General features: G+C 44.2%; 1 protein-coding gene and 1 long non-coding RNA gene across 3 annotated transcripts in view; one reads left to right on the forward strand and one right to left on the reverse strand.

Moving 5' to 3' along the window:
- The window catches only part of LOC142823089 (uncharacterized), a 35,970-nt gene that overhangs the window by 19,479 nt on the left and 2,058 nt on the right, over positions 1–14,433 (reverse strand). The window contains exon 2 of the long non-coding RNA XR_012898433.1: positions 11,998–12,134. This is a non-coding gene — a long non-coding RNA (uncharacterized LOC142823089). The remainder of the gene's footprint in view (positions 1–11,997; positions 12,135–14,433) is intronic.
- The window catches only part of RPS6KA3 (ribosomal protein S6 kinase A3), a 131,639-nt gene that overhangs the window by 1,900 nt on the left and 115,306 nt on the right, over positions 1–14,433 (forward strand). The window lies entirely within an intron of this gene.

The raw sequence follows: 14,433 nt of genomic DNA on the forward strand, positions 1-14,433 counted from the left end.
ATATCAGCTAACTGCTCTGAATATAAGGAAGCCACACTGCTAAATTTAGAAGGTGTTGCATTAATGGATGTGTGTTACTAAATATGTTACGTTTCCATTATTTGCTTGATTTCTCATCTTTCAAAATTCTGGTTTTGGAGGCTACAAACTGAATAATTTATGAAGACTTTTAAAACAAACATTTCAAAGTGTATTCAGTCACTTTATAAAGAAAAGTTACACATGTAAACAAGGCTGTCGTGCACTTTTATTACATGAAACTTAAAAGTTACCTAGAAGCATTACAAAAATAATAATAGCTTATATCTGAAAGGTTTATAGTGTAAGGCTCAAGCGTAACAAATACTGTGCTTCATATGAGTGTAATCCCAAATTATTTCAGGTTTATTTCTTAGACAGGACACAGATAATCATTGATGTTTTTAGTGAATATTCATATTGCCTGTGTGTGGTGGTATTTTAGTACACATTTGCTGTGGAATAGATTTAGTGTTCTAAGTTACTACAGTGGAACCTCTCAGTTATAAAAATTTTGGTGATGGTGGTTGTTTATAGTTCTGAATAGCAGGTTCTGGTTCTTTCAAAAGTTCACAACTGAATTTTGACTTAATTCCAATTTGAAACTTTACTACACAGAAGGAAAAGTGCTTCTTTTAACCACCTTAATTTAAATGAAGCAAGTGTAGAGACAGTTTCTGTGCCCTGTCAAATCTTTTTCTAAACTTTCCCTTTGTTTAGTAGTTTACATTTAACACAGTACAATACTGTATTTTTTTTTTCTTTTGGTTTCTGCCTCTGGCTGATTGCATACTTCCAGTTCCAAAAGGAGGTGTGTGGTGGATGGGTCAGTTTGTAATTCTGGTGTTTATAACTCTGAGGTTCTACTGTTTGAAGAACAATTATGAATATTTGATTAGAATATTAAATGTATATTAGGGATGTTAAATTCAATTAATTGAATTTAATCTAATAGTCAATGCAATTTACTCGATTAGTCGATACTTCAAAGGCAGAGGTGCTGTATAGCAACAGCTGTTGCTACACTTCAAAGGCGAAAGCACTGCAGGGAACGCCTGGCCAGTGGAGCAGTCTCCCACTGGACCTGTGCTCCCCATGGAGTTTCAAAGCAACAGCACCCTGCAGAGCCCGGGGTCAGCTGAGGATTCCCATTGACCTTTGGGCTCCATGTTGTACTGCCACTTTGTAGTGCTTTGTGGAGCCTGAAGTCAGCTGGGGACTCCCCCTGCTTATCCTGGGCATCAAGCTGACTCTAGGCTCCATGTAGCGCTGCCGCTTTGAAACGCCACGTGCAGCCTGGAGACACCCCAGCTGGCCCTAGGTTTCACGCGGTGATTCAAAGTGGCAATGCCGAGTGAAGCCCGGGATCTGGCTACTGGTTCCTCACGGCGCTGCTGCTTTGAAGCACCTACTAAATTTAGGAGCCAGGTGGACAGGCAGTCCAGCTCAGTGCCTGCTCGTGCCGGGTTTACCCTCTGTGCTTCAGCCTTTTAAAGGTATTAAGAGCCAACAGGTCTTAACAGCTTGCGCCTGGTCCCCACTACCCTCCTGCCAGCTCTTAAAACATTTAAAAAGCTGGTGCACAGTGAGGTTAGCTCCCAGGGCCAGGAGCAAACCCTGCTGTGGCTCACTACTTATCGACTAATCAACTAGTTGATTAAAAAAAAATCATTAACTAGTCAATTAGTTGACTCAACTATATTCAGCAACCCTAATACCAATATTAGGGGTGTTCAGCAAGGTTCTCTCTAAGCCAAGGCTGGACAAAATGTGGCCTGGGGGCTGGATCCAGCCCGCCAAGCCACCAGATCCAGCCCATGGACCGCTGTGCTGGGATGCTCAGTCACACAGCTGCTGTGGGTTTAAAGCACAGTCTGGTGGCTCTCTGCTCCAGAGGGAGAGGAGGAGCTTTGTGTGATCTCCTGCATCCAGTCCAATACTCAGCTCCTGTTGGCCAGTAACAACTGGCAAGTGGGAATTGACATCACCCAATCTCTCAGCTCCTGTTGGCTAGAAACAACCAGCCAATAGGAGCTGAAAAATTGGCCTGACGGATAGGAGCAGCCTCTTCCTCCTCTTGGAGCTAAGCCACATGGAGGGAATAGTCTGCAGCTATAAGTGAACCCAGCTTGCCTTGGAGGTGCTGGCTAGGAGATGCTTAGGTAAGTGCCTCCCAGCAAGAGCTGCCTCTGGCACCCTTGCCCCTCCTGCACCCCCAACTCCCTCCCCTAGTTCCATCCAAACCCTATGCCCCATGTCACAAATCCGTCCCAGACCCTGTACTCCCTGCTACACCCCTCCCTCATGCCAGAATCTTCTCTTCTACCCAAATACCCTCCCAAACCCTGTACCCCAAACCCCGACCCAGGTCACAAGCCTCTCCTTCACCCAAACTCCCTTTCAGACCTCACACCATCTCCTGCACCCCAGTCCCTTACCCCGTGTGCCCTTCTGCACCCAGCCTGCATCCTAGACCCCATATCTCCTCCATAGAAAAGTACAGCCCTTGAACACTTTCCAAAATCTTGGAGTGGCCGCGCACTGATACTTATTGCCTACCTTAGAGCAGAGGCTCTAAGCTGCAAGGCAGCACAACCCCACAGCTACTTAATGAGCCCTGCTCAGGGCTGCCATGCACAGAGCTGCCTGGCTGGGGCAGGGGCACTTCTCCCTCAACTACAGCAGCAGTTCCCTATCTGCTGAAAGAGACTCGCTGCTCTGTCTTCCACAGGGAGCTGCTGCTTTAGCTCCATGCATGGCAGCCCTGAGCCCCTGGGCATGGCTTGTTAAGCAGTTGTGGGGCCATGTTGCTGCTTAGCTTAGAGGAAACCTTGCTGTTCAAAGTATTTATATCCCTCACAGGAAAAAAAAGTCATGCAAACTGGTAAAGAGCTTTGGGGTAAAAACATTTGATTTTCTGCATCATCCAAAAAGCAGAAATCATGGATGAGGTCTCTAGGCATTACTGTAATGTTAAGTATTTGAGGTAGTTTGTGTTAATGATGGTATCTACAAAGTTGTATTGTATATAAAAACTTGAGGGAACATTCAAAGTGTAAATCAAGCTCTGTTAAAACCAATGGAATTGTATTAATTTACATCAGCTTAGGTTCTTGCCCTACATCCTTAACCGACTTCTGTCTGATGCTGAATATATATTGTGTGTTGTTTGATCATGCACAAGACACTTTAGCCAAGAGTTTCAAATATTGGGAACATAATGTTAAGCTCCTAAATTCATATTTAAGCACCTGTACTCCCAGTACTTGCCATTAACATCAGTCAATGGGCAGTATGTAAATAAGGGCCTTGGAGCTTAACTTCAGCATGTAGTTATTAAAGTCTTGCCTATCACAGATAGAGATTATTTAAAAGCAAGATAATTTATACTCATTCTTTCACTTACCTGCTGGATCTAGGACTGTCTTGTACTAGTGCAGTCAGTGGGACACTACTAATACAGTATTGAAATGACATGGTTGAAGAGGAATGCCAGTGAGTTATGTGAAAGCATAACTAATATGGTGTAGCATTGATGTGTATGACCCCATTCTTGCTAATATTTACACACATGCGTAATTTTTAAGTACATCAGCAGTTGACCCAAAGCTGAAATTAAATTAATGCATAAATGTTGGTAAGATTGCATCTGTTCTTTGCCACTTGCAGTCATAATGGTCAGCTGTGATTACCTTTGTACTTATTTTGTATATCAGCCTCCTTTGGATTATCATATACTGTGGAATAAGCCACAGGAACAAAGATCACATTGGCAACAATCCTTTACATAATAAAAGTGGAGAAAGAAGTACTGAAAACATAAGCAGGATTGTCAAAACAGAATGCTTCAGTAGATTTTGAAAGTTACTCAACTATTTACCACCATTCCATTGTACTAAAGAATTTCATTACAAAATGTCCTCTACATAGTTCTTTATCATCTCTTCCAAAATCTTTATCTATTTAAATACAGTATTTCTTGGAATTTGCTTATTTCTCTAAATTTATAGAACATTAAACTTTCTAGTTTTCTTTATTATAATAAATCATTTCATCTTATGCTTATCCATAATATGTATTTCAAAGACCACTGTACTAGGGATGTAAGCAACTAGTTGACAAGCAAATGCTTATCGGATAGTCAACTCAACTAGTTCCTCCCCTTTTGCTGCCTCTATCAGAAAACATAAGAACGGCCATATTAGGTCAGACCAATGGTCCATCCAGCCCAATACCCTTCTGTCGACAGTGGCCAATACCAGATGCCCCAGAGGGATGGGACACAACAGGTAATCCTCACGTGATCCCTCCCCTGTCACCCACCTCTGGAGAAACAGAGGCTAGGGACACCATTCCTACCTATCCTGGCTAATAGCCATTGATGGACCTAACTTCCATGAGTCTATCTAGCTCTTTTTTTTTAACCCTGTTAAAGTCCTAACTTTCACCACATCCTCTGGCAAGGAGTTCCACAGATTGACTGTGCGCTGAGTAAAGAAAAACTTCCTTCTGTTTGTTTTAAACCTACTGCCTATTAATTTGCTGACCCTTAATTCTTATATTGTGGGAATATGTAAATAACTTTCCTCTATTCACTTTTTCTACACCAATCATGATTTTATAGACTTATATCTTCCCTTAGTCTCCTCTTTTCTAAGCTGAAAAGTCCAAGTTTTTTTAATCTTTCTTCATATGGAACCTCTAATAATTTTTATTGCTCTTTTCTGAACCTTTTCCGATGCTAATATATCTTTTGAGATGAGGCGACCTCATCTGTATGCAGTAGTCAAGATGTGGGCGTACCATGGTTTTATATAGAGACATTAAGATATTTTCTGTCTTATTCTCTATCCCTTTTTCAATTATTCCTAACATTCTATTTGCTTTTTTGACTGCCACTGCAGACTGATTGGATGTTTTCAGAGAACTATCCACAAACTCTCTCTTGAGTAGTTGTAGCTAAATCAGTCCCCATTATATTGTACATATAGTTGGGGTTATTTTTTCCAGTGTGCATTACTTTACATTTATCAACATTACATTTCATTTGCCATTTTGTTGCTCAGTCACTTAGTTTTGTGATATCTTTTTTTGAAGCTCTTCACAGTCTGCTTTGGTCTTAGCTATCTTGAGCAGTTTGGTATCATCTGCAAATTTTGGCACCTCACTGTTTACCCCTTTCTCTAGATCATCTAGAGCTGTGGTCACCAACCGGTAGATCGCGATCTACCGGTTGATCTCAGGGGCTCTAAGAGTCGCTCTTGAGTCCTCTCTGAATTGCGTGCCTGCGCAGTACATTTTAATTTGATTTCCTCATTTGAGGAGCAGCTACTCACAGAGCAACAACACAGGTGAGTAGAATGGTGGGAGCTGGGAGGTCGGGGGGCTGAAACACTCCGGCCAGCTGGCTGAGGCTTTCAGTTGAAAGAGGCTGCCCCGTGCTCCAGCTGACCGGGCAGCTTCTCCTCTGCGCCCTCCTGCCCTCCTGTTCCCTCTCCCTTGCCCCTCCGCCCCTCTGCAGAAACCTGACCCCACAATGCAGGAACCTGCCCCCCCCTGCAGAAACCAGTTCCCTCTGGCACCCTGTCCCGTACTGCAGAAACCTGTCCCCCTGCCTTCCCCACTACAGAACCCTGTCCCCCTGCTTCCCTCTGCAGAAACTTTTCCCCCTCCCCCACCAGCACCCTGTCCCCTGCTGCAGAAACCTGTCCTTCTGGCACCCTGCCCCCTCTCCCCTGTCCCCACTGGCACCCTGTTCCCTGCCCCAGAACCCACTAGCACCCCTCCCCAGTACTGTGTCCCCTGCTCCTGAATGACTTTTCTATGGGTCAGTGACCCCTGACTCAAGGCAGGTTCCCTGCCATTCTCATGAATAAAGACAATGCAGAAACTTTTTATGTTTAACATAGTATTTTATTTAAAAATGAAGCCTGGCCAACAAACCCCCAATTGGGGCCAAGCCCCCATCTGGCCACAACCACTCCTGCATTCCCCCTTCCCCAGACCCTAGATCTGAGCCTATCAAACACTAGAACCCCCTGCCCTGAGCCCCTCACATACCCCAACCCAAATTCCTGCACCTTCACATCCGCAAGCCTGTGGCTTGCTTAGTACCCCAACACTGCCCGGCCTGGAGCCTCCTCCCCGAGCCAGTGTCCCTTTCTCCACCTCCTCCTGCATCCAGATTTCCTCCCAGAGCTTGCATCTCTCACCCCTTCCCACACCCAAATCCCTCATTCCCACCCCAGAGACTACACATCCTGTCTCAAACCAGCAAGGGTCCAACTAGACTGCAGGAGTTTTTCAGGATTCTGGAGATATCCCAGAAAAACTCTTCTGCATCCAGGGTTGAATTTGTTCTTCCACTTTTTTTAGTGGAAGAGCAAATATGCTCTTTCAGTCACCCCTATATTCCTCTTTCCATAAGGAATAAAGGGGCTTCCAAAAGAAGGGTTTTTTTTTTCCTGACATTTGGTCCAGTCTAGACAGGCCAAATGTTGGAAAAACCTCTTCCTACAGAAGATTTTTTTTTTTAAAGTAGCAGTATAAGGATTGGGGATAGCAAGTGATGGAGAGGAGGAGAATAGAGAGGGCAGGGCTTCAAGGAAGGGGCGGGATGGTAGATCTTGGCTTGGTCTGTCATTTAAAAAGTGATCTTGGGTGTAAAAAGGTTGGAGACCACTGATCTAGAGAGGCAGCAAGGGTGGGGGAGCAGGAGCCAGTGCTGAGGGGAAAGTGGTAAAACTGATTCCTCTCCATACTGTCTCTGTGTGGAGCAGGGGAGGCAGAGGCACAGCAGGAAATGGCAGGAGTGGAACTGTTTCAGTCCCCACTTGAGCTGGTTCCCATTGTGGGTGCTTCTGCTTTTGAAATGTATAAAGCCCTTTAGGGCTATTGTACATTTCAAAAGCAGAAGTGCCACAGGAAGCACAGGGTGAATAGGAACTCTCTCAGTCCCCGCTCGTGGCATGCTCTCTGCAGTGCCCCCCTCCCCCCCCCCAATTGCTGCCTCTATAAGAGGCAGCAAGAGTGGAACTGGTGCTGGGTATAGCTGGCTTAAAAGCTGATTTTTTTTTTCCCGCAGCATAGTCTCTGGGGTGATGCCTTTCTCCCGCTTCCGCTGCCTCTATTATAACTGGGAACTAGGGCTCCCCATGGACAGGGGCTGTTGCTGCCAAGGAACCCCTGTTTGCAGCGGTGAGCCCTGGCTGCCATGAAGCAGCCCCTGTTTCTGGCCAGCACTAGCTGCTGCAAACAGGGGCTGCTGAACTCAGTGTAAGCTGGGACTGAGCAGTCCTGGCTCATGTTGATTGTTGCACCTCTGCATTTTAAATGTAGTAAGAGCCCAGCAGTTCTTACTACATTTAAAATGCAGAGCTGCAGCGCAGGTGGCTCCAGAGCCAGCATGAGCCAGGACTGCTGAGTCCTGGCTCGAGTCAGCTCCTGGAGCAACCCCTGCTGTAGTTCTGCAAAGGCACTTATCGATTAATTGTATAGTCAATACAAATTTTATCGACTATACAATTAGCCAGATAATTGCATTTTAACATCCTTATGCTGTACAGCAGATGCTCATAGATTTTCATGATTCCATAAGTAAAATGAATGTTACAATCACGTGAATATAATATATTATATCCTCCAACCCGTTAGTACTTACTTCAGCTATCTGTGATCTTCTGTATGCTGATGACTGTGCACTGTTGGCTCATTCAGTGAAGGATGCACAGGAGCTTTTTGATCGCTTTGCTACTTCTGCTCATTGCTTTGGATTCAGTGAACCTCAAGAAGACAAGTTGTGCCTCAGCCTGTTTGGAAACAGCCCAGCACTCCAGTGATCACTGCTGCTGGTACAGTCCTTAAGGCTGTTGACAAGTTCTGCTGTCTGGGAAGTGTACTGTCTTCTAGCATAAACGTGGATCATAATGTATCTGCTCAATCACCCAAAGCCAGTGCTGGCTTTGGAAAATTGACCAAACGCCTATTGAATGACCATGATATCAAACTCCATACCAAGGTAGAGGTTTATTAGGCAGTTATCCTAAATATCCTGCTGTATGGCTCGGACTCATGGACGCTATATCGTCGCCATGTTTTGAAGCTTGATCAATTCTGTATGCATTGTCTGAGGAAGATTGCCCATGTGAATTGGTGGGACAGAATTCCCAACACTGAGGTTCTTAAGCATTCCTTCATGACCATGACACCAGACAGCTTATGAACAAACAGCTTCACTGGATTGGTCATGTTATGAGGATGGATGACACACTGATAGTACAGGTGGTCTTCTATGGCCAGCTTGATCATGGAAAGTGACTTATCAATGGTCAGTATAAGTGCTGTAAAGAAACATTGAAGGCCAACATGAAGTCATGCGGCATATCTCCCAATGATCTGGAAATTCTAGTTCAGGTCAGTTTGTCCTGGTGGCAAAACCACTTTACAGGCTCTTAATTGCTTTGAGAATCAGCGTATCCAGGCATTCCAGGAAAAGCATAGGATCCAAAAAGAATGTACAACGCCTGCAGTTGGCAGTTTGTGACATTGTAATCGGCTTTGCCGATCAAGGATTGGTTTAGTCGCTCATCAACAGCATTATAGAAGATGAGATCCATCGATCAGTGGCTCAGTCCAAGCAAGCAAGTACTTACTGCAAGTGATTTCATATTGGTAGTTCTAAGCTTGTGAATGTTTTGCTGCCGTAGGGCCCAAGTAACATTTTTCTTTACAAGCACATACCTAGGTAACTAGATGAAGAAATGGGAGTGTGACAGACACTGGTTGGAAGGGGCAAGTGCAAGAGTTTGGAGGGGGATTTCCCAGTCCCTGTGGCTCCATGCAGGGTTAAAACCTGATCCCCAGCATCCACTAAGTGTCTGAAACTGGGAGCTATGTAGCTGAAGCCCTGGTACACCCCATGGGTCAGAAGCCCAGAACAACAGGCAGTCCCGGGGGCAACTCCGCCCACCTCATCTTCTCCTTTGGCCAGGTCTGAGGTGGGAAACCAGAACCTGGGAGTGCGGTGCATGGCTGGTGCCACAGGGCAAGCAGCTGCAGCATTCCATCATCTCCTTTGGCTGTGCATAGCTGAAGATGCTCCTCAGCTCCCAGCACTCTCTGCTCCCACAGAGACAGCTGGTAAAAGCCACCCAGGTGGGGGAACTCAGCTCTGTGGTTGGCAGAGCCTTCTATGAATCAGGACTGCAGGGGAGTCCTCCCCACACACATCATCAAGTAGCCCTCTCCCTATGCCCTTAATTACCCCTCCTGAACCCAGAACTACCCCCTGTCTGGTCATAGGTCCAAGGCCCTTTTTCTCTCTGTTACCATATGGTACTCTCCTGGCCATATATAGCCCCTAGCTGTCTCCTGAGCTGTTCTTTAACTTTCTGAGTTTAGTTCTCCCTACCCCTCCCTTTGAGTTATAACTTCTGGTCATGTGATCCCTGCCAACTCAGGCAGGCTGGCTGTCTTTCTGAAGTGAGTTAGAGATGTGAATGTTTAACCAGTTAACTGGTAAGCCCTACCCTTAACAGGTGAAACTTACCGGTTAAGCTTATCTGGTGGGGGCTGGAGCAGTTCCTCACCTGTCATGGGCAGGGGGTTGCTCCAGCTGTGGGAGGGATCTTCTTTGCACAGGGGCTGCTTCAGTGTCCCCTCCCACTCCAGTTAACCAGTTAAACAAACAGGATTTTACATCCCTTTTAGGGATGGAGTCAGCACTCCCTCCCTGAACCCCACCTTGCAGAGCTGGCTTGAGTCCTGCTGTCCCTACTCCCCAAATAGAAGTCAAACTATGACTATGCCAAGGTCACTGCGCCAAGGGCTCTGAACACCCCTCTACTCTGGGCCCTGGGAGTTTTATATTATGTGGGGGGTCATGTGGCTCAAAAACAAAACAGTTGAAAACCCCTGCCTAATAGAGCACTTTTCTCCAGGGCCTGGAATGGAAACCATTACCTCTACTGTCAGCAATTATTTTTGAAGCCTGCTGACCTCCTTGTCTTCTCTGTCCTCCATTATGGCTTCCATACCCATCTCTTCCCTCCCCATCTCTCCTAACACACACCTCAGTTACCCTCCTTGCATTTCTTAATTCTTGTTTCAGTGTCCTTTTCAGAGATTTAAAACCTTTAGTCCTGAGATTTGCTGTACACCTGAACTAGTGACAAAATTACAATGTAGAATTGAGGAATTAGTGATACGCTTGCATGCTGTGTAAAACTACAAATATCATACCACTAAACTCAGAGTTTCTGCTTTCCAATAGAGTACAGCTTTATTTTGTGTTTTTAGTACACTATAAAGGTGTTTATTCTGGCTGTTACCTCCTCTGGGCTAGAGTGAATGCACAGCTTTCCTAACAGTAGCTTTAGCAACAGCATATGATTACTGCTACAATAATGAAAAAGATCATTTTGTTCTGCTGTTCCAGTTGCAATACAATGTACAGGGACATTAGGGGAGGTGCAATCCTATTCTGCCAAGAATTTTACTCAGCAGTTTTTGAACCTGAAAAGTCTAAATTTGCCACAGACACCTTAAATGTCTCATGAATAGAGCTTTTATGGAGAGTAATTCTTATCTTTCAAGCAAAGGATGAAAACCCTACACCCCTGAAACAAAAATGTAGACACAAACATTGATGGTTAATCCACAGATTCCAAGACCTGATGGGACCAATGTAATCTCACAATCCCATGGCGTACAACCAGTTCTGAAGCAGTAATCACTAGAGTGGCAACTGCTATAGTGAACTAGCCACACTCAACAAACCAAATAGCCACATGTGGCTAGCATGTTAGATACCAGGGACATTGTTTGTGTTCTTGTGTAACAAAAACCCTGGAACTTCACCAGAATAATTCCTAGGGCATATCTTTAAGAAAAACATCCAATTTTGATTTAAAAATTATCAGTGATGGAGAAGCTGTTGCAGTACTTGTTAAGTCTATCCCTTATTTCCAATCTCAAATTGTCTAGCTTTAGATTCTAGCCATTGGATTGTTAAACCTTTCTCTGCTGCACCAAAGAGCTCATTATTACTTGTTCTCCATGTTCTCTACTTATTAACTGTAACAAGACACTCCTTACTCTTTTCTTGAAGCTCAATTGATTGAGCTCCTTGAGTCAATCCCCATAAAGCATGTTTTCTGATCCTTTAATCATTCTCATGTTTCTTCTGTGAACACTAGCCAGTTTATCAATATCCTTCTCAAATTGTGTCAAATTGGACGTAGTATTCTAGCAGAAGCTGCACCAGTGCAACATACAGAGATGAAATAAACACTCTGCTTCTACTTAAGGAGTCCCCTGTTAATGCATCCCAGGAACGCATTAGCTCTTTTGGCCACAGTATTACAGAGAGAGCTCAAGTTCAGCTAATTAATTATTCCTCTCTTCCCCCTTCCTCACTATCCCCAAATTGTCACTGTGATCCATCCTTTTCATTATTTACCTCTTCCCCAATTTTTATATCAGCAAATTGCATCAGTCATGTTATATTTTCACCCAGGTATTCGATAAAAATTTTAAATAACACAGGGCCAAGAACTGACCTCTACAGGAACCTACTAGAAAGACATCCACTCAGTGATGACTCCCTGGTAAGTTACATTTTTAGATGTCAGTAAGTTAGCTTTTAGTCCTTTAATGATGCCATGTTAGTTAGGATACAGAATGACAGAAATGCATGGATTTTTATTGCCTTAATTTTATATCCTAGTTTTTTTTAATTAAAATAACATGACACACATTAAAAGGACTAAAAGCTTACTGGTTAACCATTTACATCCTTCCCTCTACCTGAATGTTTTTCTTTTTAGGCCAGACCTCTCTCTTGTCACCTTTACCTAGGTTAGTACCATATATTATGGCTTGCTTGTGCACTGATCAGAGAATGGATGGAGGGAGAACATTGTTTAAATGAATAAAGTAACAAATAACTTTGAGGACTTGACTAAAAGAGCCCTTACTCACCTTGATTTTTAGGAGCTCTCCCTTTCAGGTATTGTAAATGATAAGATTCTCAAAATCCATGCTGTGGGTTGATCTTCACAAGGGTGTCCTGTTATTCTTCCCTTTACCTCGGTACTTCTGAGACACTTTTTGATTCCCTAGAAAAGAGAGAGAAACTGAAAAAAAAATCACGGTTTCCTCTTAACACTTAATCCTTCACACCTTCATAGAAACAATGAAAACCTTAACAATGAATGTCATTTAATGTTAATCAGTTATTTAAACATGCCAGTTTTTGCAGCACATAGGAAGCCAATAAGCAGTCTCAGCAGTTTGTCAATCAAGGTTAATCCAGATAATTGTGAAGATGCTCATTTCCTAAACTGGGTACCTAATGTTCCTATGCTGGATACCCAAAGTTGTAAGCCCTGTGCTTTGTCTATGAAAGGACCGCTGGACCTCTTAAGTCTCTAGGCCAGGGGTGGGGAACCACAGGCCTGGGTTCAGCACCTGAGGCTCAGCATTGGGGAGCCCATGCTGGCATTCCCGCCACCCGACCACCCACCCTCAGGGCTGGAACACCTAAAATCTACTAACTTGGACACCACTAGGCTCTGGTGTGTGAGGGGAATGTCTTTCTCCTTCTCAGTCAGGGGCTTCTCACTTTGCCTAGAGGGAATCTTTTTTGGGTCAGGGGCTGCTGGCCCACAGAAAAAACAGCTGAGGGCCATACACAAATGAGAAGCAGTCTGAAAATGTAATGTGCAGAATTGATGAAATCTTTAGTAAAATTTAAATAGCCTGTTATCACCCCAGACATGCCATTCTGTGGGGCTTCTTTGAAACACAAGAATGGCTATGCTGGGTCAGACCAAAGGTTTGTCTAGCCCAGTAACCTGTCATCTGACAGTGGTTCATATCAGGTGGAAATGAACAAAATAGGTGGTGATCAAGTGATCCATTCCCTGTCATTCATTTCCAGCTTCTAGCAAAGTGAGGCTATGGACTAGGAATGTTAAATATCAGTTAGTTGAATACTTGAGTAGACTAACCGATAAGAATTCATGAGTTAACTAGTCTATAATCCCTGGGGGCAAGGCCAACAACAATGCGGGGTGCCAGGCGGGAGCTAGTACACAAGGGTAGCCAGTTAAAAACCAGCTTCTTGCAGACCAGCTGCTTGTTGTCCTGTACTGCTGCCTCTGATAAAGAGGCAGCAATGCAGAGTGGCAGCAGCCCCTGTCTGCGGGGCTCAGGGTCTGAACTCCCGGATCCGGCACAAACCGGACCTGAGCTGGGCTGCCTGCCCGCCTGGCTCTTAATACACTTTAAATGCAGAGCCACAGCAGGGGTAGGGCCTGCACCTGGCATGAACCAGAACTGAGCTGGGCTGCTGGCCAGCCTGCTAAAAAATGTTCTGGGGGAGGAGGGCGAATGCATGTAGTCTATAGCATTAACCTATAAGCTTTTGCTTACCAGCCTAGTCATTTAATCTACTACATTGTTACATCCCTACCACAGACACCATTCCTGCCCATCCTGTCTAATAGGTTCATCAATGGCTATCATCCACTAATTTATCTAGTTCTTTTTTTGAACCCTGTTATAGTCTTGGCCTTCTGTTATGTCCTTGGCCTCTACAACATCCTTTGGCAAGGCATTCAATAAGTTGACTGTGCATTATGTGAGGAAATATTTATTTTTATTTTCTTTAATCCATCTGGTATTTTCATTTGGTGACCTATAGTTCTTGGGTTATCAGAAAAGGACAATAATATCTAGAAAAAGTTATAGACAAATAAGGCAAACAATTCATCAGTAAGGTTCACCATCATAACCCTAATGGTGAACTTGGTTTTAAAAAGAGAATACTGTAGTGACAAAGGTCAGAGGGGTAGTCGTGTTAGTCTGAATCTGCAGAAGCGTCTTTGCCCACAAAAGCTTATGCTCCAACACTTCTGTTAGTCTATAAGGTGCCACAGGACTCCTCACCGCTACTGACAAAGTGAATTTCTAGTAGGTGGCAGTACATGGATGGTGCTTGATAGCTTATCTCTTCAGTCTGAGTGGCATACATGTCTATCAAAGAGTTTGAAGCGTTTTTCCAGCCCTGCTTTCATTTTCCCTTTTCAGAGCCTCCACCAGGAAAAAACAGTGAAATGAAAGGTCTCTTCAATTCCTTGACTCCCCTCCAAAAGCATTCTGGCTGCTATGAGGCATTGGGGAAGGGAAGGAAGTTTCTTCCACATCATTCTTCACCTGCCCTATTTTGCAGATTGCATGTTAACTGGGCAAACAGGAGTTATCACACTTAAACCCAATACTTGCTTCTGCTTTGGGTTTTCTCCAGCAGCATAAAATAACTAGCTTTTTGATGGTTTTGCAGCTGGCCAAAGAGTTCTGAACAACAGAATCATTTTTAATTTCGATCTATTGCTACTTCGTAAGCAACAGATA

This window comes from Pelodiscus sinensis, chromosome 1 (genome assembly GCF_049634645.1).
Source record: "Pelodiscus sinensis isolate JC-2024 chromosome 1, ASM4963464v1, whole genome shotgun sequence".
NCBI lineage: Eukaryota > Metazoa > Chordata > Testudines > Trionychidae > Pelodiscus > Pelodiscus sinensis.